Genomic DNA, 16,795 nt, shown 5'->3' on the forward strand with positions numbered 1-16,795 from the left:
CATGAGCAGAATGTTCAACTAGGATGAACTTAAACATTTGGAAATGGACAGAGGTGATGGTAGCATGTTGTGAGAAGAACTAACAGTACTGAATGGTGTGTGAAGGTGGAGGAAAGGGTAAGCTCAGAGTCACGTATATCACCAGAAGGAAAAGTGGAGGCTAAAAGATGGAAATGTATAAAACAGTGAATCTTGTAGTGGACAATGTCCATGATTAATTGTACAAATATTAGAAATCTCTCATGAACTAGAACAAATGGATGACACTATAACTAGAAGTTAATAATAGTGGAGCATATAGGAAAAAATACATACCTATTGCAAACTATGTACTATAGTTAGTAGTATTTTAACATTCTTTCATCAACAGTAACAAATGTACTATACCAAAACTATGAATCAATGATGGAGGGAGGGGTGGTTAGGGGTATGGGAGGATTTGAGTTTCCTTTTTTTGTTGTTGTTTTTTTTTGTTTGTTTGTCTTTATTTCTTTTCTGGAATAATGAAAATGTTCTAAAAATTGAAAAAGAATTAATTGTGGTGATGGGTGCACAGCTGTATGATGGTACCATGGACAATTTATTGTATACTTTGTATCTTTGGATAGTTGTATGGTATATGAAGAATCTCAATTAAAAAAATGTGGGGGGGCAATCATAGATATTCGTGGCAAGAGACTCAGCATTTAGAACTCAGTACAGAAAGGAATAAAAATAGAATTCAGAAAAGTTTAACCAGACATGGATTGTGGCCAAACGTCACCAAGCCATTCCTGGGTTTTCCCACAGTAATTCTCTGCTCTTCTGGATTTTTCTCAATGATGAAACCATTAGAACCATTTGTTGTGCCTTATTTCACAGGACCAGATAAAAATATGAGCCTCAGTGTGATCACAAAAGACATCCGTCCTCATTGGATGTACTGTTACTTGGCACTGTTGCTCCCTATGTTCATTCTCACCAATTACATCCACTAAAAGCCAGTTATCATCTTACAGGGCATCAGCTTCATCGTGACCTGAGTGCTGCTTGTATACGGTCAAGGATTAAAAGCCATGCAGGTCACCTATGGCTTGGTCTCCACCACCGAGGTGGCCTCCTATGCCTACATACACAGCGTGGCCAGCCCAGAACATTACCAGAGAGTGAGCAGCTACTGGGGGGCCCCCAGGTGCTGGTATACGAGGCCAACCTGTCGTACTTTTACCTCACTATCATATCCTTGGCTTCTGTCTCCATGGCCTTCCTTTTCTTCTTTTTTCTTGTGATGCCCAAGAAGAGCAAGTTCTTTCATGCAAAGCCCAGCAAAGTATCTCCTAAAAAGCCATCAGGAAAAGATGCTCTTAGATGAGCCCCATAAGGATCACCAAACCATCTTCCAAGAGTCTTTCAACATTTCATTTCCTATGGATGATGGCCAGTTAAGCAGCCCAAAGCCAGAAAATGTGGCTTTGAGAGTTTTTACACAGCGGTTCCAAGATTTAAGTAACAGCTACTCTTCAAAGAATCTTTTATACTGGTCCCTCTGGTGGACTTTATCCATGGCAGGCTTTAATCAGGTTTTGAACTATGTTCAAATTCTGTGGGTTTACAAGGCATTGTCCTGAAGTTCTACAATATATAACAGCAGTGGAAACCCTTGCAACCTTTGGAGGGGTCATGACATTCTTCTCAATAGGCTAAGTGAAAGTCAACTGGATCTTTTGGGAGAGTTGGCATAGGGGATCTTCTCAGCAGCAGATGCAGGTGCTCTGTTTCTCATGCATTACCCAACCACTATTTGTGTGTGCTATGCTAGTCTTTTGATATTCAAGTCAAGTTACATGTTTCTTATAACCACAGCAGCATTTCAGATCTCTGTGAATCTCAGCATGGAACACTATGCCCTTGTGTTTGGTATCAACACCTTCACTGCCTTGATGATCCAGACCTTCCTAACCATGACTGTGGTTGATGACCAAGGCCTGGGGCTTCCAATCAGCATTCAGTTTTTGATTTATGGAAGTTATTTCTCAGTCATTGCTGGAATTTTCCTAATGAGAAGCATTTACATAATCTATTCAGGCAAATGCATAAAGAAAGAATGTCATTCTCCTGATTGGAATCCAAATGGATCAGATGACCCAACACCTCATATGAGCATAGTAACATGGTCTTTGCCCAGTCTCTCCTAACATGGAACAGAGAATGGGTGACTGATTGAAAATATATGGTGCTTTGCATATGATCTTATGTATTTTAATGTTTTGTCCTAGATTAAGATACTGTGAAAATGGGGAGCAGATGCTTAATGTGTACAGAATTTTTAATTAGGCTGAATTTAAATGTTTGGAAATGGATAAAAGTGATAGTAGCACATTATGATGGTGAGTGCAACTAACAGCATTGAATTTTGAGTGTGAGTGTGATTGAAAGGGGAGGCTTAAAGTCAAGTATGTCACTTGAAGGAAAGCTAGAGGATAAAACATGGAACTGTAGAACACAATGAATCCTGTGGTGGACAATGATGGTGATTAAAAGTACAAATATAAAAATTATCTTTCATGAACAAGAACAATGTATGTCTTAGTACATTGAGTTAGTAATAGAGTTGTATTTGGGGGAAATGCACCTATTGCAAACTATGGATTAGTTAAAATTAATATTTTAATATTCTTCCATCAGTAGTAACACATGTACCATACTAGTGCTAAGGGTCAGTGGTGGTGGAGGATAAAGTATGGGATGTTCTAGGGATTTATTTCTTTACGTTTTTTTTTACATTTTTTTATTGTGAAATATAACATCTGCAGAAAAGTGATAACCTTCAGAATATGGTTTAACAAGTATTTATAGAGCAAATTTCAAAATATGGTATGGGTTACAGTTTCACAATTATAGTTATTTCCTTCTAGCTGTTCTAATACACCAGAGACTAAAACTAAGCATCCATATAATGTTTCAGCAGTCACAATCATTTGCAAAATCCTATCTCCTCTGTTATGTCTCCTCCCTCTCATTTGATCATTCTCTCAATCTTCAGGGATATTTGGGCAGTGACCATTCTAACTTCTTCATGTTGAAAAGAGATATTGACCATATGGGGTAGGGGAATGCAACTGATTGATATTTGTGGAGATGTGGAGAGACTGATACCTCTGGGTTTCAAGGCCTATCTGGCATAGGAACAATCTGAAAGTTTTAAGTCACTGAAAAATAAACTTATTGAGTGAAACATTTATAGAGTCTCAGATATAGTCCTAGGTATTCTTTAGAGTTTTCAGGAATACTGTTAGTTGGGGCTTGGCATACTGTGGCAACCTGCAATATCTAGCCGAAGCTTGCATAAGAGTAACCTCCAGAACAGTCTCTAAACTCTATTTGTAATCTCTTAGCCATTGAAACCTTATTTTGTTACATTTTTCCCCCTTTTGGTCAGGAAGGCATTGTTGATCCCATCATGTCAGGGCCAGGCTCATCAGTGGTGGTCATGTCCCACATTGCCAAGGAGACTTACACCCCTGGAAGTCATGTCCCTTGTAGCAGGGGTGGGTAGTGAGTTTATTTGCAGAGTTGGGGTTAGAGAGAGAGAGGCCACATCTGAGTAATAAAAGAGGTTCTCTGTTAGTGATCCTTAGGCATAATTATAGGGAGACTAAGCTTCCCCATTAGAGAAATAAGTTCCATAAGAGCCTCATGAGTGAGAGCTTGGCTTATTAAATTGGGGGTCCCTAATGCTTAGGAGAGTATCAGGAATTTCCTAGGGGGGAAAGTTTAAAAGTTCTATATTTTTTCTCCAGTCCCTGAAGGGACTTTTCAAATACTTTTTATCATCTGCACAATATACTCTGGAATGTATCAGGGTATTACATTAAACTATACAGAATTAGAAGATCTCATTCACTATTCTAGGCTACAACTCAACAAAAAAAAAGGACAAACAACTCAATTATAAATTGGGCAAAAGATATGAATAGGCATTTCTCCAAAGAGGAAATACAAATGGCATAAAAGCACATGAAATGATGTTCATCTTCGTTAGCTATTAGGGAAATACAAGTCAAAACCACAATGAGATATCATTTCACACCTATAAGAATGGCTGCCATTAAACAAACAGGAAACTACAAATGTTGGAGAGGGTGTGTAGAAATTAGAACACTTATACTGCTGGTGGGGATGTATAATGGTGCAGCTACTGTGGAACATAGTTTGGCAGTTCCTCAGAAAACGAAATATTGAGTTGCCCTATGACCCAGCAACTCTACTACTCGGTATATACCTAGAAGATCTGAAAGCAGTGACACAAACAGACATTTGCACGCTGATGTTCATAGCAGCATATTCACAATTGCCAAGAGATAGAAACAATCCAAGTGTCCATCAACAGATGAGTGGATAAACAAAATGTGGTATACACATATGATGGAATATTATTCAGCAGTAAGAAGGAATAAGGTCCTGAAGCATGTGAAAACATGGACAAAACTAGAGGACATAATGCTGAGTGAAATAAGCCAGACACAAAAGGATAAATATTGTATGATTTCACTAAAATGAATCAACTCAGAGTCTTAAAATGTAGAATATAGGGGACCCAGAGGTAGACAGAGGCCAGAGATGGGGGAGTGGTTACCTAATAGGTACAGACTTGTTAACACAGTTGAACTTAATCTATGGGAATTGATAGAGATGATGGTAGTTCATTAGTGGGAACATAAGCAATAGTGCCATACTGAAGATGAATATGATTGAAAGGGGTTGTTTAAAGTCATGTATCTCACCAATCAGCACTACAAATATAAATAACTTATTGATGAACTACTTCAAAGGTATGACATTTGCACAAAGAGTTAATAATAGAGTTCTATAGGAGAAAAAGCTAACTGTTGCATCTATAGACTACATTTAACAGGAATACATTACTAAGTACCACATGAATACTAGGAGTAAATAAATGGGGGGGTGAGTTACGGGGTGCTGTGGGTTTTCCCTTTGGTGTGGATGTGTCTATCCATTATTTTTCTCTTTGGAGCAATGAATTTGGTCTGAAATTGAGAGTGATAATGATCGTACAACTAAATGTGGATACTCTAAGACACTGTTTATTTTGGATAGAATATATGCTATGTAAGTATTTCTCAACAAAATCTGCAGATTCAAAATAAATAAATAAATGAACAGAAAGATTTAAGTGCTAGAGAAATGTGGAGAGAGAGAGATATACCTACTCATTGTTGGTGGATAGCAGAATGGGGCAGCCACTCTGGAGGGTAATGTAGCAGATCCACTGGAGGCTAAGTATAGGGTCACCATTTTTTAGGCAAGCCCATTAATAGGAATATACTCAGAAGAACTGAAAGCAGGGACTCGAATAGCCATTTGCCCACTAATGTTTATGGTGGCATTATTCACAATAGCCAATTATTGGAGGTGGCCGAGGGCTACACCAAGTGAGGAGCGGAAGGGCAAACTGTGGTATATACATACTATGGAAAATAGTGCATCTACAGAAAGGAATGCAGCCGTGAGGCATGCAACAAGGAGAGTGAACCTTGAGGACAATACATTGAGCAAAATAAGCTAGAAACAAAAGGACAAACATTGTATGGTCTCATTTAGAAAATACTTATGAGAAAATTAGGGCCCAGATTGTAAGCTCTTGCAGCAGTCATATTTGTTCCTGAATTCAAAGGGCTGTTATTAAATGCTGAGATGCTAAGCTGTATGTGTATAACCTGGTATTCCCCTGGAACTTTGAGTGTCTGTAACACCTCAGACTCAGAATTGGAGTTCTGCAGTTCTGAAAGTTGGCATTACTCCATACAGCAACCCTTTCCATTTTTTAATTGTTTTGTAGTTTTGTTGTTGTTGTTTTCCGAGTAATGACAATGTTCTAAAATAGTGTGATGAATACACAACTATGTGATGATACTGTGAACCAGTGATTGTATTAATTATATGATGTGTAAATGCATCTCAATGAAACTGCTAAAAAAATAAAAATAAAAAGATACTGTGAAAAAAAATGCAGGAGGGGGGCAGAAAAACATCCCAAATAACTATTTAAAAACAAAAAACAAAATCTTTCCATCCAGCCCATGGGCTAATTGGCAGCAGTCCAAGGACCTGAAATTTCTCCCCCAGAAGACAAGAGGCCACAACTGCACTCGTTGCCAGGCAGCCCAAGCAAGGAGCACACAAACAGAATAGGCTGACCCACTGAGGGAGGGATCAGATTCTGCTGAAAAGATGTGTAAAGTGGCACCTGTGGTGAGGGACTTTCTGGGAAAGAGGCAAGGTTAGGAGAATGGTTTTAAGGAGTAGCTATTCACATCCAGAGCCAACCTGGAATAATAATAATAGTCATAACTACTGTTTGCTGAGCCCTTCCCTGTGGCCACTCTGTGCTAAGCCCTTTTCGCACGCACTTTGTTCATTTTTGCAGTCCCGAGAGATGGGTATTAAATCTGGCAGCTTCCACTCCAAATAGCCCTGGGCTATGCCTGAGGCCAACTTTCTGCCCTTGGACAAGGTACTTCAGCTCTCTGAGGTGTTTTGTAAAACATAGACAACAGTGCCTACCTCACAGATGTGGAGGAGCAGGAATTAAATGTTAAACTCCCAGTGACCCTCTGCAGAGCCTCCTGAATCTGAGCAAAAGCTGTGCCAGGAAGTGAAAGTTCAACCAGGACAGTCTGGCCTCTGAACAGCAGCTCTGGGTTCAGATTTCTTGAGGAAAACCGTTTATGATAAAAGGTAAAAACACATTCAAAAATTATCACTGGGTAGAATTGGCGATGAGCCAATTTGTGGGAACAAAATGAATTGCTAAGTTATAAATTGTGACTTTAATGGAAAAAGTTATAAGAGAAAGGGACGAGCTAAAGGCTTCAAATTTGAAAGTTAAGTGCTGTATGACAGACAAGATTTCTGAAAACCAGACCCAGAGTCTCATTGTGTGAATAGCACATTTACAACATAAACTAAAATCTCAACCTCACAGGGTGTCTGCTGTTAAAGTCAAGTCATTGAATGGAAAAGAATGGGAGCCCAAAACTTGGGATGGGGACATATGGATTGATAATAATGGCAGTGAGGACATTGGAACCCTGGATTCTGCTGAGTCTTTGTTAGATATGCCTGTAGTGGTCTGTCCTGAGGGAACAGCCTCCCCACCACCACCTCCAGTCTGCCCTGAGGGGACAGCTACCCAACCTCCAGCCTGTCCTGAGGAGCCTGTCATCCAGCCTCCACCTACAGAGATTAACCTGTCAGTGCCTGCTAAACCTGTAAACACCTCCGATGAGGAAGCAGTCCTCACTCCTCTGTCTGGAGAGATTAATCCTGTTTCATGAGATGAAACTGCAGCAGAATGTCCTGAGGTAAATGGCTTGAGGGATACTTCTAATTCTTTTCATGATCCACCCCCACCACAAGTCTTTGCTTCAAGACCTAAAACTAGACTAAAGTCCCAACTGACCCCAAAGGGTGAGTTACAAAGTGTTACCCATGAAGAAGTATGCTATACTCCAAAAGAACTATGGGTTTTCCAACTTATACAGACAGAAATCAGGGGAATATGTGTGGGAATGGATATTAAGGGTGTGGGATAATGGTGGAAGGAATATAAAGTTGGATCAGGCTGAATATACTGATATGGGCCCACTAAGCAGAGATTCTGCATTCAATGTTGCAGCTTGAGGGGTTAGAAAGGGCATTAACAGTTTGTTTGGGTGGTTGGCTAAAACATGGATCAACAGGTGGCCAATAATACCTGAGGTGGAAATGCCAGAACTGCCCTGGTATAAAGTAGAGGAGGGGATTCAAAGGCTTAGAGAGATTGGAATATTAGAGTGGATTTATCATGGAAGATCTGCTTACATACCCCTGGAATGTCCAGAGGACACTCCTTTTACCAGGACTGTGAGGAATAATTTTGTGAGACTAGTTCCAATATCCCTGAAAAGCTCTGTAGTTGCCCTTCTCAGTAGGTCAGATATTACTGTGGGAACTGCTGTCACTGAGCTGGAATCCTTAAGCACAATGGGGATAATTGGATCCTGAGTTGGCAGAAGATACATGGCAGTGGTTAATTGCTAAAGACAAGGTGGGCATGTATACCATAATGGAAAACAGGCTCAAAGCAGCAGTCAAAATAATCTGACTTACAGAGACTTACGGCATTGGTTACTTACTAATCATGGAGTACCTAGTAGTAAAATAGATGGGCAGTCTACTAAATTCTTGTTTGCGCTGTATAAGCAGAAGAATTCTAGGTCAAGTGAACAAAAGTCTACCTTGAATTATAAAAACAGAGAGTCACAGTCCCTTAATCAATTCCCAGACTTGAGATAGTTTACAGATCCAGAGCCCCTTGAATGAGGGGAAGGCTGAGTACCCTTGGGGAAGGACCCTGTTACACTGCCAAAACTCTATACTGTGAATCTTCCTCCCAGCCTTCTCCAGGGGGACCTACAGCCTTTTACCAGGGTAACTGTGCATTGGGGAAAAGGAAATGATCAGATATTTCAGAGTTTATTAGACACTGGTTCAGAAGTGACATTAATTCCAGGAGACCCAAAATGTCACTCTGATCAACCAGTCAGAGTTGGGGCTTATGGCATTCAGATGATTGCTAGAGTTTTAGCTCAGGTCTGTCTTACATGGGTCCAGTGGGCCCCTGGACCCATTCTGTGGTTGTTTCCCCAGTTCCAGAATACATAATTGGAATAAACATACTCAGCAACTGGCAGAATCCTCACATTGGTTCCCTGACTCATGAAGTGAGGGCTATTATGGTGGGAAAGGCCAAGTAGAAGCTGCTAGAACTGCCTCTGCCTAGCAAAATAGTAAACCAGAAGCAATACCGGATTCCTGGAGGGATTGCAGAGATTAATGCCACTCTTAAAAACCTGAAGGATGCAGAGGTGGTGATTCCCCCACCACATCCCCATTCAACTCTCCTATTTGGCCTGTGCAGAAAACAGATGGGTCTCAGAGGATGACAGTGGATTATTGTAAGCTTAACCAGGTGGTGACTCCAATTGCAGCCGCTGTTCCAGATGTGGTATCATTGCTTGAGCAAATCAACAAATCCCCTGGTACCTGGTATGCAGTTATCAATCTAGCAAATGCTTTTTTCTCAATGGCTATTAGTAAGGACCACCAGAAACAGTTTGCATTCAACTGGCAAGGTCAGCAGTATACATTTACTGTGCTACCTCAGGGGTATATCAACTCTCCAGTCCTATGTCATAATATTGTCCGCAGGGATCTTGATTGTTTCTCATTCCCACAAGACATCACACTGGTCCATTATATTGATAATATCATGTTGTTTGGACCTAGTGAGCAAGTAGCAACTACTCTAGATTTGTTGATAAGGTATTTGCATGGCATAGGATGGGAGATAAATCCAACAAAAGTACAGGATCCTTCTACCTCAGTAAAATTTCTAGGGGTCCAGTAGTGCAGGGCATGTTGAGATATCCCTTCTAAGGTGAAGGATAAGCTCTTTCACCTGGCCCCTCCTATGAACAGAAAAGAGGCACAACACTTAGTTGGCCTCTTTGAATTTGGGAGACAACATATTCCTCATTTGGGTGTGTAATTCCGGCTCATTTACCAAGTGACCAGAAGAGCTTCTAGTTTTGAGTGGGGACCAGAACAAGAGGAGGCTCTATGACAGGTCCAGGCTGCTATGCAAGCTGCTCTGCCACTTGGACCATATGATCCAGCTGATCCAATGGTGCTGGAAATGTCAGTGGCAAATAGAGATGCTGTTTGGAACATTTGGTAGGCTCCTATAGGAGAATCACAATGCAGGCCCTTAGGATTTTGGAGTAAAGCCTTACCGTCTTCTGCAGATAACTACTCTCCATTTGAGAAACAGCTTTTGGCCTGCTATTGGGCCTTGGTAGAGACAGAATGCTTAACCATGGGCCACCAAGTTACCATGAGACCTAAGTTACCTGTCATGAGCTGGGTGTTGTCCAACCCACCAAGCCAGAAAGTTGGGCATGCACAGCAGCACTCTACCATAAAATGGAAATGGTATATACAAGATTGATCTCAAGCAGATCCTGAAGGCACAAGTAACTTACATGAGGAAGTGACCCAAATGCCCATGGCCCCCACTCATTCCACCTTACCTTCTCTTTCCCAGCCCACAGCTATGGTGTCTTGGGGAGCTCCTTACAATCAGTTGACTGAGGAAGAGAAAACTCAGGCCCGGTTTACAGATGGTTCTGCATGATCTGCAGGAACCACCCAAAAGTGGATAGCTGCAGCACTACAGCCTCTTTCTGGGATGTCCCTGAAAGGCAGTGGTGAGGGGAAAATCTTCCCAGTGGGTGGAACTTTGAACAGTGCACCTGGTTGTTCACTTTGCTTGGAAGAACTGGCCCAAGGTGCGTTTGTATACTGATTCATGGGCTGTTGCTAACGGTTTGACTGGATGGTCAGGGACTTTGAAGGAACATGATTGGAAAATTGGTGACAAAGAATTCTGGGTAAGAGGAATGTGGATAGATCCTTCTGAGTGGGCAAAAAACATGAAGATATTTGTGGCCCATGTGAATGCTCACCAGAGGGTGACTTCAGCAGAAGATGATTTTAATAATGATTTTAATCCACCAAATGACCCATTTGGTGGATACCAATCAGCCTCTTTCTCTAGCCACTCCTATCATTGCCCAATGGGCTCATGAACAAAGTGGTCGTGGTGGTAAAAATGGAGGTTATGAAGGGTCTCAGCAACATGGATTTCCATTCATCAAGGCGGACCTGACCACAGCCACTGCTGAGTGCCCAAACTGCCAGCAGCAGAGACCCACACTCAGTCCCCAATATGGCACCATTCCCCAAGGTGATCAGCCTGCTACCTGGTGGCAGGTTGATTATATTGGAACACTTCCATCATGGAAAGGACAGCGATTTGTTTTCACTGGAATAGACACATATTCTGGATATGGGTTTGCCTTCCTTGTATGCAATGCTTCTGCCAAAACTACCATCCATGGACTTTTGGAATGCCTTATCCACCATCATGGTATTCCACACAGCATTGCTTCTGACCAAGGAATCCACTTCACAGCAAATGAAGTGAAGGAATGGGCACATGCTCATGGAATTCTCTGATCTTACCATGTTCCCCATCATGCAGAGGCAGCTAGGTTGATAGAATGGTGGAATGGCCTGTTGAAGACTACGTGATGGTGCCATCTAGGTGGCAATACCTTGCAGGGATGGGCAGTGTTCTCCAGGAGGCTGTGTATGCTCTGAATCAACATCCACTCTATGGTGCTGTTTCTCCCATAGCCAGGATTCACAGGTCCAGGAATCAAGGGGTGGAAACAGGAGTGGCACCACTCACTATCACTCCTAGTGATCCACTAGGAAATTTTTTGCTTCTTGTCCCTGCAAGCTTTAGCTCTGGTGTTCTACAAGTCTTAGTTCCAAAAGGAGGAGTGCTTCCACCAGGAAACACAATAATTCCATTGAACCTAGAAGTTCAGACTGCCACCTGGCCACTTTGGGCTTCTTATGCTGCTGAATCAACAGGAAAGGAAGGGGATTACTGTACTGGCTGGGGTGATTGATCCTGACTATCAAGGGGAAATAGCACTGCAACTACAAAATAGAGGTAAAGAAGAGTTTTCCTGGAATAAAGGAGATCCCCTAGGATCTCTTAGTACTACCATGCCCTGTGATTAAAGTCAATGGAAAACTGCAACAACCCAATCCAGGCAGGACTACCAATGGCCAAGAAACTTCAGGAATGAAGTTTTGGGTCACCCCACCAGGCAAAGAACCACGACCAGCTGAAGTGCTTGCTGAGGGTGAAGGGAACATGGAATGGATAGTGGAAGAAGGTCATGATAAATATGAACTGCAACAATGTGACCAGTTACAGAAATGAGGACTATGATGGCACAAATATTTCCTCCTTGTTTTGTTATGAGTATGTTTGTATTTGTTTGTAAGGCAAATATCTTTGTTTTCTTCTCTATCTTATCCCCTTATCATATGACATAAGCTGTATTGTTCATTTTGCAGTATTTAAGTTAAAGGAAATCAAGTTTAAGTGTCAATGTCACCCAAGGACCTGCACCCTATTCTGGAGAGACTTGGTGCATTTCGAGTTGTATGCAGGACAGCTGAGTATTGTTGGGCAAAATATATGTCTGTTATTGTTCTCTACTTAGAGATAAAGTATGGTTTAAGGTGATGTGTATAACTGCCAAGTTGACAAGGGATAGACTGTGATGGTTAGGTTCATGTGTCAACTTGGCCAGGTAATGGTGTCCAGGTGTCTGGTCAAGCAAGCACTGGCCTAACCATTACTGCAAGGACATTTGTGGCTGGTTAATAGACCAGAAGGCTGGTTTATTAAATCATCAGTTAATTGACTGCAGCTGTGACTGATTATATCAACAAAGGGTGTGTCTTCTGCAATGAGAGAATTCAATCAGCTGGATTTAATCCAATCAGTTGAAAACTTTCAATGAAGAGAGGGAGAGGACCTTCACTTCTTCAGCTAACCAGCAAAGCATTTCCTGAGGAGTTCATCAAAGTTGCCAGTTCGCTGCCTGAGAAGTTCATTGAACATCTTCATTGGAGTTGTTAGTTTGTTGCCTGCCCAACAGAATTTGGACTCGTGGATATCCACAGTTGCATGAGACACTTTTACAAAATCTTATATTCATAGATATCTGTTGATTCTGTTTCCTTGAGAACCCTAACTAATACACTAAGGACATCACATAAAGTAATTTACTTACTCATCACAATAACCCTAACCTACCTCCACTAATAATAGTCATAGAATAAAACATATTTGTATAGTTCTTTCCAGTTAAATTTACAGATGTGGAAACAAGCCCAGAGAGGTGAGGTAACTCGCTTACGGTTGCAGAGTTAGTGACAGAACCAGAGAACCCAGGTATTCAGTATTGAGGATGAGTGCTTTTTCAATCAAAGGACTCTTCTTCCTCCTCTTGAACCCCCACCTCACCCTTATCCCCCTCACCCCCACAGATTCCTGCTCCATCCCACAGCTGCTGCCCTCTCCCAGGCAATTCTCTCCCTCTGCTCCCTGACATAAACCTTCCCCACCTCATCCTCATAGCCTCTCAGTATTCTCAATTACAGAATCTTAATTTGAGGGTAGGCCTTCCAACCTGCTGCATAACCTTGAAAAGTAACTCCTGCTTTCTTTCAGTAGCCTTATCTGTAAGACAAGGACAGGGTTGGTACTAGATAATTTCTAAGGGCCCCTCTAACTGTAACTGGTCTGGGTATGAAAACTGCTGATAAACTAATTTACAGTATGGTGAGACTGACTAAATAAGGGGAGTTGCTCTATCACCTCATCAAAGAGAATTTGCTTTAAAGTGGGGTTTGCTGAAGGGGATCCAACTGAGCCAAAAAAAATGACTGTAATTAGGGAATGTAAGGTACCTGGGGCTACCTAGCTACAGTGTTTTGGGCAATTCAGAGGAGAGGTGCTCCTGGAACTTTTCAGGTCTACCCTCCCTCCATGTTCCCATGAGACACTGGGATTCCCCCTTACACCCATACATGCATCCTCCAAGTGCCGCAGAGATCATGCCTCACCCAAGATTAAGATTCTCTCAAAATCCCTAAAGGTTGCAGCCTACAATCTCTAGCCTATTCCAACCCACTTTTCCAGCTTTATCCACTTTCTCTCAAGCAAAACTCTTTCTTCAGGCTTTCTCTTCAAGCCCATTCTTGTTCAAATATGACTTGGCTTTTCCCAACTCTTCATCTTCCCCACACGCCAGCCTCCTCTAGAGTCAAATCCCTTTCCCTTCCCTCTACTGTCAAATTCCAACCTGTCGAGGCGGGGCAAGATGGCAGACTGGTGAGCTGTATGTTTTAGTTACTCCTCCAGGAAAGTAGGTAAAAAGCCAGGAACTGCGTGGACTGGACACCACAGAGCAATCTGTCTTTGGGCATACTTCATACAACACTCATGAAAACGTGGAACTGCTGAGATCAGCGAAATCTGTAAGTTTTTGCGGCCAGGGGACCCGCGCCCCTCCCTGCCAGGCTCAGTCCCGGGGGAGGAGGGGCTGTCAGCTCCAGGAAGGAGAAGGGAGAATTGCAGTGGCTGCTCTTACCGGAAACTCATTCTACTGATTCAAACTCCAACCATAGATAGACTGAGGCCAGACCCCAGAGACTCTGAGAGCAGCCAGCCCAGCAGAGAGGAGACAGGCATAGAAAAAAAAACAACACGAAAAACTCCAAAATAAAAGCAGAGGATTTTTGGAGTTCTGGTGAACACAGAAAGGGGAAGGGCGGAGATCAGGCCTTGAGGCGCATATGCAAATCCCGAAGCAAGGCTGATCTCTCTGCCCTGGGCACTTTTCCTTAATGGCCCTGGTTGCTTTGTCTATTAGCATTTCAATAACCCATTAGATCTCTGAGGAGGGCCGTTTTTTTTTTTTTTTTTTTTTTTTAAATCCTTTTTGCTTTTTCTAAAACAATTACTCTAAGAAGCTCAATACAGAAAGCTTCAAAGAATTGAAATTTGGGCACATCAAGTCAAGAGCAGAACTAAGAGAGCTCTGAGACAAAAGGCAATAATCCAGTGGCTGAGAAAATTCACTAAACAACACAACTTCCCAAGAAAAGGGGGGTGTCCGCTCACAGCCACCATCCTGGTGGACAGGAAACACTCCTGCCCATCGCCAGCCCCATAGCCCAGAGCTGCCCCAGACAACCCAGTGTGACGGAAGTGCTTCAAATAACAGGCACACACCACAAAACTGGGCGTGGACATTAGCCTTCCCTGCAACCTCAGCTGAATGTCCCAGAGCTGGGAAGGGGGAGCAGTGTGAATTAACAGAGCCCCATTCAGCCATCATTTGAGCAGACTGGGAGCCTCCCAACACAGCCCAGCAGCCCAGAACTGCCCTGGGGGGACGGCACTCACCTGTGACATAGCACAGTCATCCCTCAACAGAGGACCCGGGGTGCACAGCCTGGAAGAGGGGCCCACTTGCAAGTCTCAGGAGCCATACGCCAATACCAAAGACTTGTGGGTCAGTGGCAGAGACAAACTGTGGCAGGACTGAACTGAAGGAATAGACTATTGCAGTAGCTTTAAAACTCTAGGATCATCAGGGAGATTTGATTGTTAGGGCCACCCCCCCTCCCCGACTGCCCAGAAACACGCCCCACATACAGGGCAGGCAACACCAACTACACACGCAAGCTTGGGACACCAATTGGGCCCCACAAGACTCACTCCCCCACTCACCAAAAAGGCTAAGCAGGGGAGATCTGGCTTGTGGAGAACAGGTGGCTCGTGGACGCCACCTGCTGGTTAGTTAGAGAAAGTGTACTCCACGAAGCTGTAGATCTGATAAATTAGAGATAAGGACTTCAACTGGTCTACAAACCCTAAAAGAACCCTATCAAGGTCAGCAAATGCCACGAGGCCAAAAACAACAGAAAATTATAAAGCATATGAAAAAACCAGACGATATGGATAACCCAAGCCCAAGCACCCAAATCAAAAGACCAGAAGAGACACACCTAGAGCAGCTACTCAAAGAACTAAAGATGAACAATGAGACCCTAGTACGGGATATGAAGGAAATCAAGAAGACCCTAGAAGAGCATAAAGAAGACATTGCAAGACTAAATAAAAAAATGGATGATCTTATGGAAATTAAAGAAACTGTTGACCAAATTAAAAAGATTCTGGACACTCATAGTACAAGACTAGAGGAAGTTGAACAACGAATCAGTGACCTGGAAGATGACAGAATGGAAAATGAAAGCATAAAAGAAAGAATGGGGAAAAAAATTGAAAAACTCGAAATGGACCTCAGGGATATGATAGATAATATGAAACGTCCGAATATAAGACTCATTGGTGTCCCAGAAGGGGAAGAAAAGGGTAAAGGTCTAGGAAGAGTATTCAAAGAAATTGTTGGGGAAAACTTCCCAAATCTTCTAAACAACATAAATACACAAATCATAAATGCTCAGCGAACTCCAAATAGAATAAATCCAAAAAAACCCACTCCGAGACATATACTGATCACACTGTCAAACATAGAAGAGAAGGAGCAAGTTCTGAAAGCAGCAAGAGAAAAGCAATTCACCACATACAAAGGAAACAGCATAAGACTAAGTAGTGACTACTCAGCAGCCACCATGGAGGCGAGAAGGCAGTGGCACGATATATTTAAAATTCTGAGTGAGAGGAATTTCCAGCCAAGAATACTTTATCCAGCAAAGCTCTCCTTCAAATTTGAGGGAGAGCTTAAATTTTTCACAGACAAAGAAATGCTGAGAGAATTTGCTAACAAGAGACCTGCCCTACTGGAGATACTAAAGGGAGCCCTACAGACAGAGAAACAAAGACAGGACAGAGAGACTTGGAGAAAGGTTCAGTACTAAAGAGATTCGGTATGGGTACAATAAAGGATATTAATAGAGAGAGGGAAAAATATGGCAAACATAATCCAAAGGATAAGATGGCCGATTCAAGAAATGCCTTCACGGTTTTAACATTGAATGTAAATGGATTAAACTCCCCAATTAAAAGATATAGATTCGCAGAATGGATCAAAAAAAATGAACCATCAATATGTTGCATACAAGAGACTCATCTTAGACACAGGGACACAAAGAAACTGAAAGTGAAAGGATGGAAAAAAATATTTCATGCAAGCTACAGCCAAAAGAAAGCAGGTGTAGCAATATTAATCTCAGATAAAATAGACTTCAAATGCAGGGATGTTTTGAGAGACAAAGAAGGCCACTACATACT

The 16,795-nt window shown here is 42.2% G+C and overlaps 1 pseudogene; it reads left to right on the forward strand.

Annotated features, from left to right (window-relative positions):
• The first annotated feature begins 741 nt into the window (after positions 1-741).
• On the forward strand, positions 742-2,174 carry LOC119514015 (annotated as a pseudogene).
• Positions 2,175-16,795: the final 14,621 nt, after the last annotated feature.

This window comes from Choloepus didactylus, chromosome 2 (genome assembly GCF_015220235.1).
Source record: "Choloepus didactylus isolate mChoDid1 chromosome 2, mChoDid1.pri, whole genome shotgun sequence".
Taxonomy (NCBI): Eukaryota; Metazoa; Chordata; class Mammalia; order Pilosa; family Megalonychidae; genus Choloepus; species Choloepus didactylus.